Source organism: Marmota marmota, unplaced genomic scaffold, assembly GCF_001458135.2.
Source record: "Marmota marmota marmota unplaced genomic scaffold, marMar, whole genome shotgun sequence".
In the NCBI taxonomy this organism is placed as follows: Eukaryota; Metazoa; Chordata; class Mammalia; order Rodentia; family Sciuridae; genus Marmota; species Marmota marmota.
In genome coordinates this window covers 3,224,329-3,238,841 of record NW_026000020.1, presented here as the reverse complement: position 1 = coordinate 3,238,841, position 14,513 = coordinate 3,224,329, and the positions used below count along the sequence as shown (strand labels likewise).

The window sequence follows — 14,513 nt, the reverse complement described above, 5'->3', positions numbered from 1 at the left end:
GCCCAAAGTTGATTTATCTGACTCTCTCCTCTCGCTTCAGTACTGATGCTGCCATGATGTACCGAATCAACAGATTACCAGCCACCCGGTTTTATCATCGTTTCCTAACCTGAATCCCCTTCTTTTCCCTTTAGCTAAAGATAAAGGGGGCTTAAAACCTGTGTGAAGACCGGGTTTACAGGATGCTAGTCCATTATCTTCAGTTTTGCTAGCTTACCAAGTAAATCTTTTTCCTTGCCCCAACAATTTGTCCTCAATTCATTTGACCCTTTTATAAGTGGTGAGTAAATAGACTTGGGTTCATTAATGGGGGGAAATGAAAGAGCTCCAAATAAGTTCCTGCTCCTTTGGTGATTTCTTTAGCCCAAGGTTCACTTTCTGAATCTATGAAATGTAGGAAATGGGGCTAGGATTGTGGCTCGGCAATGGAGAGCTCGCCTAGCACGGGCGGGACCCGGGTACGATCCTAAGCACCACATAAAAAATAAAGGCATTGTGTTGTGTCCATCTACACCTAAAAAAATGAAGGAAATGGTGATTGTCTCCAATTGTTGCTTTAAGCTTAAAAACAATAATGAAAACATCTTTCCTAGCCCATACTGCTTACAAATGTTGGTTCTCCTTTTCTTTCTCCTTGAACAGTATTCATCAACACCTATATGCAGAAAAGATACATCAAAAATCTAGAGTTTAGATATACATTTATTTAACCTTGCCTTATCTTTTAAAAGGCATGCAGTTATGAAGACAGATTATATTTTTGGTGACGTAGGCTACCTGGAAAATCAAACTGGCCATGCATTAAATACTCACTGACTGCTACTCTTCTGTCAACTCCCAACCTTGTTCTGACCTAGTGATTTCTTTCTGGAATTTAAGTGTAACTGAGAGAAGGATTTAGGATTAAAAGAAAGATACACCAAGTCTCAAAGGTACACCGATTCTCACATCTGTGAGCCATTGAAATGCTGAGTGCACTCAGGAATAGTTGTAATTCTTGAACAACATGCCCTTGGCCCTCATCCTTGTAAAATGAGGGAAATTGTCAAGCGCAAGAAAAACTTATGCAAAATTATGTGCTTGTTCCCTGGCTCCACCTCTAGTCCAGCCCCTAGCATAGGCCTCCTATAAATATTAATAACCCACTCCAATAGATTGCTTATTTCCCTCTGGATATAGCCTGCAGTCTCTCTTGGATGTGTATTCTTTGCTTTACCTCAAAGACATCTCTCTTGAGATTGCCCCCATTCTCCCTTGAATGTGTATCTATTTTCCTAAATAAACCTCTGTCTATAACTTTACTTGGCATGTGCTGAAATTCTTTTCCATTATGTATGCCACTGGTGCTGAGTCAGGTTCCCCCTCCCCTCTAGAAATCCTTGGACTCTTCCAGAGAATCTATTCTCCTATGATGTAACTGTGCACCTAGCTGCCTGTCCTGCCAAAGTTTGACATCTTTGACCCTGTACTGACATCAGACATCTCTTTTCCTCTCCTTTTCCAAAGGGGATTTTCTGTGTTTAATTGCAATCTATTTTTTCTTCTACTCTCTTCCCAATTCCCTTATTCCAGTGCTGTCAACACTCAACCTCATTTGATTGACTCAAAAGTTCTTAGGGCTAACTCATGATCTTTCTCTGCAGTTCAAATACCTCATGTCCAATTGTGTAGATGTCTGCAATACCAGAGCCACTTGAATGTATGCCACCCCTCTCTTACCTCATTCCCTTGCCCCATTTCCTTTCAGGTCCTGGGGCTGCCATCTTTCACACCTGAAGCATTACCTTGGATTCCTTGACCTATCTAACAATATCTTTTATCATCACATGTTTATTGAGGACAACTGTAAATAAGAAATAAACCATATAAAGAACTCAAAATGCTTAACACCAATAAAACCCCACAAATAACCCAATCACTAAATAGACTAAGGAACTGAACACACACTACACAGAAGAAGGAATATAATCAATCAACAAATATATGAAAAAATATTCAACATCTCTAGCAATTACTGAAATGCAAACCAAAACTACATTGAGATTTCATCTCTCTCCAGTGAGAATGGCAATATCAAGAATATAAGCATCAGTAAAGTTGATGAGGATGTGGGGGAAAAGGTAAACTCATACATTGCTGGTGGGGCTGCAAATTGGTGTAATTTGGGAAAGCAGTATGGAGATTCCTCAGAAAACTTGGAATGGAACCATCATTTGACCCAGCTATCCCACTCCTTGGTTTATACCCCAAAGACTTAAGATCAGCGTACTACAGTGATGCAGCCACATCCATGTTTATAGCAGCTCAATTTCCAACAGCTAAACTATTGAACCAACCTAGATGGCCTTCAACAGGTGAATGAATAAAGAAACTGTGGTGTATATACAGAATAGAATATTCCTCTGTCTTAAAGAACAACAAAATTATGGCATTTGCAGATAAATGGATGGAGCTGGAGAATATTATTCTAAGCAAAATAAGCCAATCCCAAAGAACCAAAAGCCAAATATTTTCTCTGATATGTGGATGTTAATTCACAATAAGGGAGGAGGCTCTAGGGGAAAATAGAGCTACTTTGGATTAGACAGATAGAAATGAAAGGAGGGAGGGGGTATGGGTGTAGAAAAGAAAGTAGAATGAATTGGACATTATTACCCTATGTGCATATATGATTACATGACCAGTGCAAATGTATATCATGTGCAACCAGAAAAATGAGAAGTTAAACTCCATTTATGTATCATGTGTCAAAATGCATTCTATTGTAATATGTTACTAATTAAAACAAAATTTAAAAATAAAATAAACCCATAGTTTTTAAAATCCCAGAATTTATAGTTTTAAGTACAGCTCTGGTTGCTCCCTCTGCATTCATATCAGTGAACTGGGATATTGCAAAACCTTCTATCAGCTCTCCTTTTCCCCAATCTCTTTCCTCTGATTTTTACCGTGTTCATCATATAAATTAGCTCAGTCCATAGCAGTTACTTCTCATCCTGTATGGCCCAAAGTCTGGTGCTTCCACCTTAATTCAAGGTCTTCTTTAATATGACACCATCCATGGCTGAACTTAGTGTTCCCTGGAGTCATCTTGTAATTTCCTACCTCTTTGCTTCAGTCCTGTTATTCTCCCTATCCAAAATATTCTTAATCAAATTTTATAGAGTCAAATGTATCAGCTTTAAAATCAAATTTTACTTGAAGCCTTTCTCAGATTCTATCTGAAAGTAAACTGTGCTATGAACTAGCTCTTATTTCTTTAAGAAATCACAGTTTTATTGAGGTCTAATTCACATCACCCATTTAAAATAGTTTTAGTTGTAAAACTAAAACTAGTGTAACCATCACTACAATCAATTTTAGAGCATTTTTGTGCGCACTCGCACACACACACACATACACACACAAAGTAAGGAGGAGGAGGAGGAGGAGGAAGATAAGGAGGAGAATAAGAAAGGGGAGGAGGAGGAGGAGGAACAGGAGGAGGTGGCAGAAACCCTGCACCATTTAATGGTTACCCTTCATTGCCCCTATTCGTCAACCTTAGGTAGCCACTAATTTATTTTGTATGTCAATTGACTCGTTTACTGTGAATATTTTATGCATACAAATATAAGTGGAATCATACAGTATGTAGCCTACATATGCTATTACTTGAATGTGTCCCCCAAAGTTTATGTGTTTGAAATGTAATCCCCAGTGCAACAGTTTTGAGAGGTGCGATCTTTAAGTGATTAAGTCTCAATAAGTTGTTATCATAACACTATTGTGTATTGTGAAAGTAAAGTTCATCCCCTCTTGCTCTCTCACATCATGTGATGCCTTCTGCCATGTTATCCCACCACAGGAAAGTCCTCTCTAGTTGTGAGCCCTCGAACTTGGATTTCCATACCTCCAGAGCCATAAAAATATATCTCTATTCTTTACAAATTGCTAGTCTCAGGTATTCTATAATACTAGCACAAAATAGAATAAGATAGCATGTGTAATTTGCCTTTCTTTAATAGCAGTTCCCTCTTTTATTTTAAAGAGAAAATCAACTAACTGCCCAATGCCCCCAGTTTTTCTTAGCTATGCTATTAAAACTTAGGTGGGACTAGATTTAGGGCTCTCTCTCTCTCTCTCTCTCTCTCTCTCTCCCCCCTCCCTCCCTCCATCCCTCCCTTCCTCCCTCCCTTTCTCTGTTCCCTGGCTATCAAGAAACTAGCAGTTTCTTCCACCATACACTCCTGATAAAACGTATTGGCTCACTCCAACCCAATAGATTATGGATTGAAAGCTCTGAAACTGAGGCAATATAGCCTTTTCTCTTTTAAAGTTGATTTATCTCAATTATTTTGTTATAATAATGGGGAAAAAAAAGACTATCACACTGGGTCCTGTACCTTGAAGCTTGACCTTCAGTCTGTATTTCTGGAGGCAAAAGCACCCGGTACTTTCATATATCACATATATCTTTGAAGCTCTGCAAAAGCCTGAAGGAACTCTGGGCCACATCCTTAAAACATTTATAATTCATCTTTTCCTCTAGGAAAATTATTCTGTTATCCTTGAGGTCTCATATTTTAAGTTTTAAGGATAATTTAATTGTTTGGGGTATGGAGTAGTATCATTTGTGTGTGTGTCTATGGTTCCGAGCTTTGAACCCAGGGTCTCATGCATGTAGCCTACGTCTACCACAGAGCTACAATCCCAGCTCATTATCACTTTAAAGGAAAACAATTTTTTTGTTAAAAAAGGTCATCTGAAATTTATTCAGATTTATCTTTTATGTGACTCACAATCCCACCCACCCACATTTCACAATTAATAGCATATTTTATATTCAATATTTAAGTACATTTTATCTATAGGACTAACTCAAAGAAAAGCTGCAAATACATTCTTCGTCTGACTGTCTCTCTGATTACTTACAGTTGGTGTTTAACAGCAAGCAGTGAATCACTAGGTGAGGAAGTTGGGGTCCAGACCCTGGTTTTTCCGAGAGGGCCCTAAGGAGGGCCCTCCTTCAGGGTAATTGACTGCCCTGACCCAAGATTAACTGGCAGCATGGGAAATCAATCACCATTTTCCCAATTACCAAGAGTGTGACCTTATCTTGGCAAAGCATGGCTCGTACATTGCTATAGCTTTCTTCCTCAAGAACTGATGTGTTTCGTATGGCCCTATCAGGACTCTGATTAATGAGTTTACTTTTGCCTACACCTAGGTGCAGAGTCAGGGTTAGATTTCTGTCCTGAATTCATTTTCCAAAGTGGGAGGAACTGATTGCATGAGGGCAATGGAAATCAGGCGAGAGTGAGAGGACAGTGTACTCTCTGCACTTCCTGCCAGAGAGTTTATGGGGCCCATTGGGTATGGCTATTAGTTTAGACATTTGTTCCTAGAACCATGTTTCAGTTATGGAAAGCCAGAAGGTAGTGAAAGCAGGTAAGGAAAGGCCAGGGATTCCATAAAAAAGATGAAGATGATCCCAAAAGACTCTCAAAATAAAAGAGAAAAAAACACAGCATATTGACTACTATCGTCCATTCATTCAGCATTAGTTGATCATCAGCACCATGGTAGGCACTGAAAACACAAAGAAATAAGAATTTTATAAGATCTTTGTATGACTTCTGGAATCTTGGAACCTATGAAATTGTTACTGCTCTCTAAAAATCTTATCACAAAGTGGCCTGTGACCTGTTCAGTCTCAGGGACAGGTAGAAATTCTAAAGTGAAAGGCCGTGTGGAGTCCTGACCAGAGAGAGAATCAGGAGGTATAAGCAGAGGTGACTGCTCTGTAGAAGAGAAAGAGGTAGACAGAGTTCTGAGGGTCCTGTGAGAAGAAGGAATAAGGTACAGGGGCAAGTGTGTGCTTTCTGTTTCTACTTTTTCAAATCTACTTTTCTACTTTTTCGATCTCTAGGTGGCAATCATAGTTTTCTTTCTAAAAATCTTCAAAGTCTTTGCCCTGTACATAGAAGGGATTTTAGTTCATTTTATGTTTCTATAACAAAACATCCAATACTGGCAATGGATAAATAATAAAATTTTATTCAGCTCACATTTCTGAAGTCTGGAAAGCTCAGGAGCAAGGTGCCAGCATCTGGTGAGGGTCTTCTTGCTGCATTGTAACATGGCAGGGGGCATTACATGGTGAGACCCAGCAAGCCTGCAGGATCAGGTCTCTCCCTTTTATAAAGCCATTAATGCCATAAGGGGGCACCTCCTTCATAATCTTATCTATTCTCATTCACCTCCCAAAGGCCTCACCTCCAAATCCATTAGCAAATGAATGTTGGGGTTAAATTTCCAGCACAAGAACTTAATGGGGATAAATTCAAACCTTAACAGTAGAGATCAGAATACATTCATTTACGTGACCAAGTAGTAAATACTTTGATTTTCTGATCAGAGGGTGTCAGGTTGCACCTATATAACTCAGTCATTGCAGTGTAAAAACAGCTGTAAGACAATACTACATGGATGAGTGGGCTGTGCTCCAGTAAAAGTTTATTTACAAAAACAAGTGGCAAGCTGCACTCTGGTACATAGAATAAAGAGTAAATTCTTGAACTTTAAACCACTTTTAGTAAACCTGTCTCTACTTGCATCTCTGATTGCCCCCTCCTTCATATTGTCCTGCCCCCTCCTTCATATTTAAGGCTTTAATGTTGCTTTTTTTGTTTTCTTTTGTAAATGTTTCATTTAGGTCTAATTTACATACCATGGAATTTATCCATTTAAAATGAACAGTTAATGTGTTGAGAGAAGAAATCCCATGCTTATTAGATACCTCCCCTAGCCCTTCCATCAGCCACATAGCTCTTGCCACAACTAATCTATTTTATGACTGTGTAGATTCACCTATTCTGGATATTTCATATAAATAAAATCACATAATAAGTGGCCTTTTGTGACTAGATTCTTTCATAATAATTTTGGAATTTCAATTTCACTGTCTTTTAAAGATTCATCCAGACTGCAGCCTATATCAGGAATTTATTTCTTTTTATGACTGAATAATAATCAATTGCATAAATATTTCGTATTTTGTTAACACATTCACCACTTGATGGAAATTGTTTCCTCTTTATGGTAATGTGAGTAATGCTGCTATATGCATATTTGTGTATGAAGTTTTGTGTGAACATATCCTTTTGGTTGCTTTAAAAAAAATTTTTTGACTCTATACCCAGGAGTGGAATTTCTGGATCATATGGAGCATTAGTCTGTTTTCTATTAATACAACAAAATACCAAGGCTGGATACTTTATAAAGAAATAATGTTCCTGTCTTGTGACCATAGGGCCCAAAGATCATGGAATCAGTCCTCTGGTTGCATGACAACAGAGCAGAGAAATGGAAAGGGAACTCTATGAATACAGAAGGAGCCAAGCATGTGGGGTCGCCTCACTTTATAACATATATCTTTTGAAAGCTAACTCATTCTGAGAGACCAGCATTAGTTTATTCCAATGACCTAATTAGTTTCCACTAGGTTTTACCACTTAAATGTTCCAACAAATTGTAGAAACCAAGATTCTTGCACATGAACCTTTTGGGTACAAACCATAGCAAATATTTGTTGTTTAACTTTTGGAAGGAGTTTCTTTATGCTATTTGCCCAGTTTAGCTGCATCATCTAACACTACATCCTGACTAACACTTTTTATTACCTCTTTTTTACTAGTGAGTATGAAGTAATATCTTTTTTTGTGTGTGTGATGCTGGGAACCCAACCCAGGGCCCTGTACATGCAAGGTGTGCACTCTACTAACTGTGCTATATCCCCAGCCCAATGAAGTGATATCTTATTGTAGTTTGAATCACGTTTTTTTAATGTGATACTCAAGACAATGAGAATTGTTTTCAAATACTGATGGTCATTTTTATAAATTTGGAGAAATGTCTATTCAAGTCTTTTGCTCATTTTTTTAAAGACTGTTATTCTTAACAGTTATATAATTGCATCTATGTATAATCCAGATTATTTTACATGGAAATATATTTCTCTCAGAGGCAAGCAAACCTGTGCCATATAGTATATAAATAAAAAGGGTAATACTACACACTCAAACAAGTATTTTAAATTTTTTTTATTTGTTCTTTTTAGATATACTTGAGAGTAGAGTGTAATTTAATATATTATACATATATGGAATATAACTTAATACACAACCTGAATATAACTTCCCATTCTTAAGGTTGTACATGATGTATAATTTTACTGGTTGTGTATTCATATATGGATATAGGACACATGTCTGAATAAGATAAGTAAATATTTAAAATATTAAAATAAATAAAATATTTTTTTTTAAATTCAAGATTCTGTTAAGAGAGGTTAACACTACAAGCTAAATACACAATTCTGAGTGATTCATATAGTCAGATACTGTTTCTTCTTTCAAAACATTAAGAAATTAACTAAGCCTCAGAAGATATAACTGCCCTCAAGATTTTGATCAAAGTGTTTTTTTTACATTAAAATTCATCATGTGCACAATTAAAATATGTCAAAAAATGCATCTGCAACTCTAGCTGATGTTCATGCTTAGTATGGGTTTATTTGACTAAATTAGATCATTTTAGGGAAAAAGAAGCCAAAACAAAGCATTTACTTTGAAATATATACTAAATAATATATTTATTAAATATATATAATAATAAATATATACTATTATTTCTAATAAAATAATATATATTTTATTAGAAATAATAATTTAAGGTGATAAAGGATTATTTATCATGTGAAAAATAAAGAAAAACATTAGAATGAGCAAACATTTTAAAACAACAAATATGGCAAAAGACACTTGCATTCATTTTTATTATAATTATCAATGATTTTTATTATTTCTACTATATTTCATCAGCTTCTGAAACACCTCCTGAATCACTCCAGTTCACGGCAATATGACCAGACAGGATGGGGCAATGTCATCAGTGAGCTTCTTGTTTATGCTGCTCTTCTATTTTTGTAGCTGAACGCCTTTTTAAATTGCTTCTGGAAGTGCACTTTTGGCATCACTGATTATAGATAGGGTTGGTCGATAACATTTTGGCTTATTAGCAGGCATAACTTATTTTGGAAGTGATGGAGGTATTAATGGAAACTGGACTTGAGGTGGTAGTAGGTGGAATTAGATGGAAGTAGGTGGAATTGGAGTTGGAATTGCCCACAGGTAGCATGATGTCTAAAAGCCTCAGATTTTGTAGAGTTTGGGGTTCTAAGTAATTTTCATTTGCCATAGCTAGCAAAGAGATGATGTCATTAAATTAGGAAACTTGTGATAATAAGTATTTCATAGAATTGACTTTTTCAAGTTATTATTGACTTCTTTGTGAGGTTATGTGGTATGTGTGTGTGTGTGGTGGGTTGGTGTTGGCAGAAGTTTAGAAAATTGCTAAGATCACATGTGCCCTGCTGTCATGGAACTTGCATTTGTGTGGGTTTATATCTATATTGCATATGTGTATTGAAGCAAATAGTTATTAGAATTCCTTGACTGTAAGGAACAGGAAATGGTCATGGTTAAATAAGGAACAAAAATACTTAATAGGAAGGATACGGTATAGTTCTCAAAATGGAGAAAAGAACCAGGACAGAAAATGAGGCAGCTACGGAAATTTAGGGAACTGTATCTAATGGGACAATCTCTCTTCAAATCACTTCTGTCAAAGTGAGTGAGCACCAGATACATTCTGTCTCTGCTCATAATTGAAATTCTGGAGCAGAGAATCTGGCTGGACTGCTTTGGGTCATGTGTTCACACTTTGGCCAGGAAAGGTGGGATTGTCAATTGACAATACCATGAAATTGTGTACATTTAGGGAGGGGTGTTTCCTCAAAGCAAAATCAAGGTGGTGATAACCAAAGGGGAACTGGTTTTGGAAAGGTGAACACGGTATATATGAACCAGAAAGGAACAAGATAAATGCATAAAGAGCGATAACAGAAGGAGGCATATATAAGCACTATGAAGGAAGCTTTTTAAAATTCTGAGGAAAGACGTGCATGTGCACATGTGTGTGTACACACACACACACACACACACACAGTGATTCATCTTGAAAACTTGCACAAAGGAAATGACATTGTTTTCCTTCTAAGAAGACATATTTTATTTATTTTTTCAAGTTGGTAAGCACTTCAGCATTTTATTAGTTAAGATAATCTTGGGGTTAGGACTCATTTTTTAAATTTATTTTTCTCTTTTTCCATATTTTTATGGCTATATTAAAATTCTACCTAATAATGGGATTTGTATGACATGGTTATACATGTATGCAATGTAACAATTTGATTTGGTCAGTGTCATTTTTCAGTACTTCCCCTTTCACTCCTTTCAAAACTCCCTATGGACCATTCCTGTACTCTACAGGTCTCCCTTCTATTTTCATGACATTTGCCCTGTTATGAGTTAGATATGAGGTGTGCCCCCAAAGCTCCTATATTCATGCAGGAATATTCAGAAGTAAAAGAATTGGATTGCAGGAGTAGTAACTTGACCAGTTCACCCAAGTTTGAATGGACAGGGTGGCAACTGTAGGCAGGTGGGACCTGGCTGGAGAAGGTGGGTCAGTAGGGATGTGCCCTAGAAATATAGTTTTATCTTCCCTATGACCCTTTTCCCCTTTCCTATCTCTCATTCCTAGCTGCCATGAATGTAGCAGTGGTCTCCATGAAATTCTCCTGCCATAATGTTCTGCCTCACTTTGGGCCCAGAGCAATGGACTCAGCTGAACATGGATTAAACCTATGGAACTGTGAACAAAAGTAAACTTTCCCGCTTTTAAGGTCTTTTTGACAGAAAAATGCAAAATTTGTTAACATGAAAATTGGTACTAAGAAGCAGTGGCTAACCTGACTATATGATCCAGAATCCTTTGGAGCTTGTTTGGGGGAGAATTTTTAAAAATCTGGAGCTGCAAGCTAGAAAAGCTTTAGAATGCTGTAAATGGAGCTTAATGGGAAATTCGGGTGGGAGCTCTGAATGCAGAGATAAAAACTGCTCATGAGGTTTCAGAGGGAAATAAGGATTCCTTTGGACATTTGACTAGAGTCCATTCATGTTACATTGTGTCAAAGAAGTTGTCACATCCTGCCCATGTTCTGAGACTTCAGGTGAGACTCTATATAAAGACGATAGACATCTTCTTGAGGAAATTTCAAGGCAGCAAAGAATCCAAACAGTGGTGTGGATATTGTCCCCAGCTTTTAGCCAGGTTTACTGTGAAAATTTGGGGCCAGAAATCATATCTGAAGAATTTTAGAAACTTCAGTTTGACTAGACAAGTGCATATAAATCTGTGCTCAAGAAAAATGTGACTTTTAAGGAGATTATGACCACTACAGAGATGTTAAGCACTTTGTACAGACACAATAGGAAAGATGGCTGAGGGCATCTCAGGAATTTGCAAGACAGCACACATTGCCTACTGGATAATGTGGAGGAAAGAAATCCTTTGAGAAAAGATCTTGGTGGCACCCTGCTTTCACCAGGGGGCCTAGGAAATTGTTTCACACGGCTCAGCCATGCAGGACCTAAGATACTGCTGTCATGATTACAGGGGCCCCTGGTACTTCCCCAACTGGTAGCAGACATTAACATCATCTACAGGGTGTCTCTTCTGCTGAAATACAGAATGCTCAAGGTCAGGGCCATGGAAGCTTCCACCAAGATTTCAATGGAATGACTGGGAGGCCAGGCAAAGTGTAGCAGGATCAAAATCCCTATTGGTTGACCATTAAGGGGTGATGCATGAAGTTGTGATCATAACAACAAAGCTGAAATGAAGATCCCAGGAATTAAGAGATGCCTGTAATATGAACTTACCACTGAAAAGATCTTCTGACTGTGCAGAGACTCAGACTATTGAGAACATGTGTGCACTGCAACTAGGAAGACTAAAGAGGCAGGGCTGTCCAAATCTTTTGGAAATCACATCTTACCACCAAGTTTCCCAGATGCCAGAGGTGGAGATATAAGGCTTATTTGTTTGGTTGAGTTTTGGTCGTGTTTTCGTCGTCCCATCACTTTTGTCTCTGTCTATATTTGTCCATTTTGGAATGGAAGATTTACTCTTTGCTTCTGTACATTGGATATATTTAACCTTTTTACTATTTATTTATTTATCTTTTTAAGGTTATGTAATTTTTAAATTTGTTCTAATTAGTTATACATGACAGTAGAATGTATTTTGGACACATCATATATAAATGGAGTGTAACTTCCTCATGGTACATGTTGTAGAATCACACTGATTGTATAATCATATATGCACATTCCTACCCCCATACCCTCACCCCTCTTTACTCCCCTCTGCCTAATCGAAAGTACCTAGTCCCCACTTATCGTGAATTAACAATAAATTTGTTTTTGATCTTTACAATGACTCACAGTCAAGAGTTTTCCTTGAGTCTCAGAGAAGACTTTGGACATGGACTTTTGGAACAATGGTAAATTGTTAAGACTATGAGACTCTTGGAGAGTGAATAAACTCATTTTTGTGTGTGTGTTTTGAGAGAGATGTGAGCTTTGGGGGACCAGGGATACAATGTTATGATTTGGACATGAGTTGTCCCTCAAAAGCTCCTGTGCTAATGCAAGAATATTCAAGATAAAATGATTGTATTATGAGAGCTGTAACCTAATTGGTTCATCCTAGTCTGAATGGACTGACTTGGTAACTATAGGCAGGTGTATCATGGTTGGTGGATCACTAGGGCATGCCCTGAAAGGGTTCATTTTTCCTGTGACCCTTTCAGCTTTTCCTCTCTTTGCCTTCTGAATGCAATGAAGGTAGCTGTGGTCTTCCACCACACTTTTTCTCCATGATACCTACCTCATTTGGGGCCCAAAGCAATTTAGACATGGAATAAACCTATAAAACTTGAGCCAAAATAACTTTCTCTCCTCTACGTTGTTCTTTTCAGTTATTTTGGTCACAATTAGAAAACATTGACTAACAATTCCCTCATTACTTTTTCCCCTTTTTTTCATTTTTTCTAACTTTCATATATAAGAGAAAACATAAAACTTGACATTCTGAATTAGGCTAAATTTACTTAATATATGATCTCAAGTTTCATCCATTTATCTGCAACGTACATGATTTCATTCAGAGAATGTATCTTCTAAGATAGCATATAGATTGTCAGAAAGGATCAAGACAAAGGAATAAAGTTAAGGGGATGGGAAGGTGGAGATCTATTTGGTTAATGGAGACCATTCTTGTTTGATTTCAATGTAGAGCAGCACTTTCCCAAGTATGCTTTTGAAATACTGGCGATAATTGAAACCCTATCAGGAGTCCCACAAGGTCAAAGTAATGTTCATAATAATAAGTTGGCATTTTTCTTTTCACACTCATTCTCTCAGGAATGTGCCCTGGGTTCTTCAGAGCTATATTATATGTGATGATGCCATTATTTTGATGATCAACGAAATGATGGAATAAGTAGTATGTGTTCCTGTGTTTAAAAAAAAAGGTCTCATGGAATTTCTAACATAAAATATATTGATGAACAAAATTTATTTGGACTCCTAAATAATATAATGTCCATAATACTGTGGTAACTTTTCTAATCCTGTTTCAAGGAGCATATGAGTAATCTGATAGCCAATAGGTAACTTTCAAAGTGTTTTGTGTAGCAAAATGGCATATTTGGAGCTTCCTTTAAAGGATAGTATGCTGGAAGACCACCAAATGGGCTGGAGAAACCATTGTGGAGAATGGGAGGGAAGTTACAAGGCTGCTATAGGAGCCCAGGCGAGGGATACATGCTACTGAAGCAGGAATGATAATGGGAAAGAGAAAAACAGCAGGCAAAACATTATGGACAGGTGGCCATTACTGGATGTGATGAACATGGGGCTTGCTAGAGAGTGAGATGTTAAGAATGCACAACTTTGATTGTGGCTCCTTATGATGGTCTATTTTTTATATCAACTTGACTGGGTCATGGGATCCCCAAATATTTGGTCAAACATTATTTTATATATTTCCATTAGGACATTTTTGGATGTGATTAACATTTAGACTGAGTAAAATGGTTTGTATTGGACCTTATCTAATTAGTTAATGGCCTAAATACAACAAAAGGCTAAACCTTATCTGATTAGAAGAGTATTCTTCTATTTCACTCCCCTCCCACCACCATTTTTTTTTTTCTTTTTACAGAGCTGGGCATCAACAGTAGATCTTGTGCATGCTAAGCGAGTTCTCTGCCACTGAACTGCACTACAGCACTCCCTGATGGCCTTGGAAATGGGACTCTTGCAGGCAGTCTTGTGGTCTTTGGACATACTGAGATGTTAGCTCTGTATATTTTGGACTTGCGGCTTTCATGATTGTGTGAATTGCTTGGTTATAATATATATTACATTCACATATGTATGTTTGTACCATGAGTTCTATTTCTCTAGAGAGTAGTTCTTGAAGAACAAATCTTGAGTGAATTTTCTGAATTGCTTCTATGTTTTTGAAAACTGACTCTCTAATATATTGACTTAAAAACA

At 37.3% G+C, this 14,513-nt stretch overlaps 1 long non-coding RNA gene across 1 annotated transcript in view; it reads left to right on the top strand.

Annotated features, from left to right (window-relative positions):
* LOC125618816 overlaps nucleotides 1-14,513 on the top strand; it is a 16,292-nt gene extending 1,779 nt beyond the window's left edge. Inside the window, exon 4 of the long non-coding RNA XR_007350182.1 lies at nucleotides 14,176-14,513. This is a non-coding gene — a long non-coding RNA (uncharacterized LOC125618816). The remainder of the gene's footprint in view (nucleotides 1-14,175) is intronic.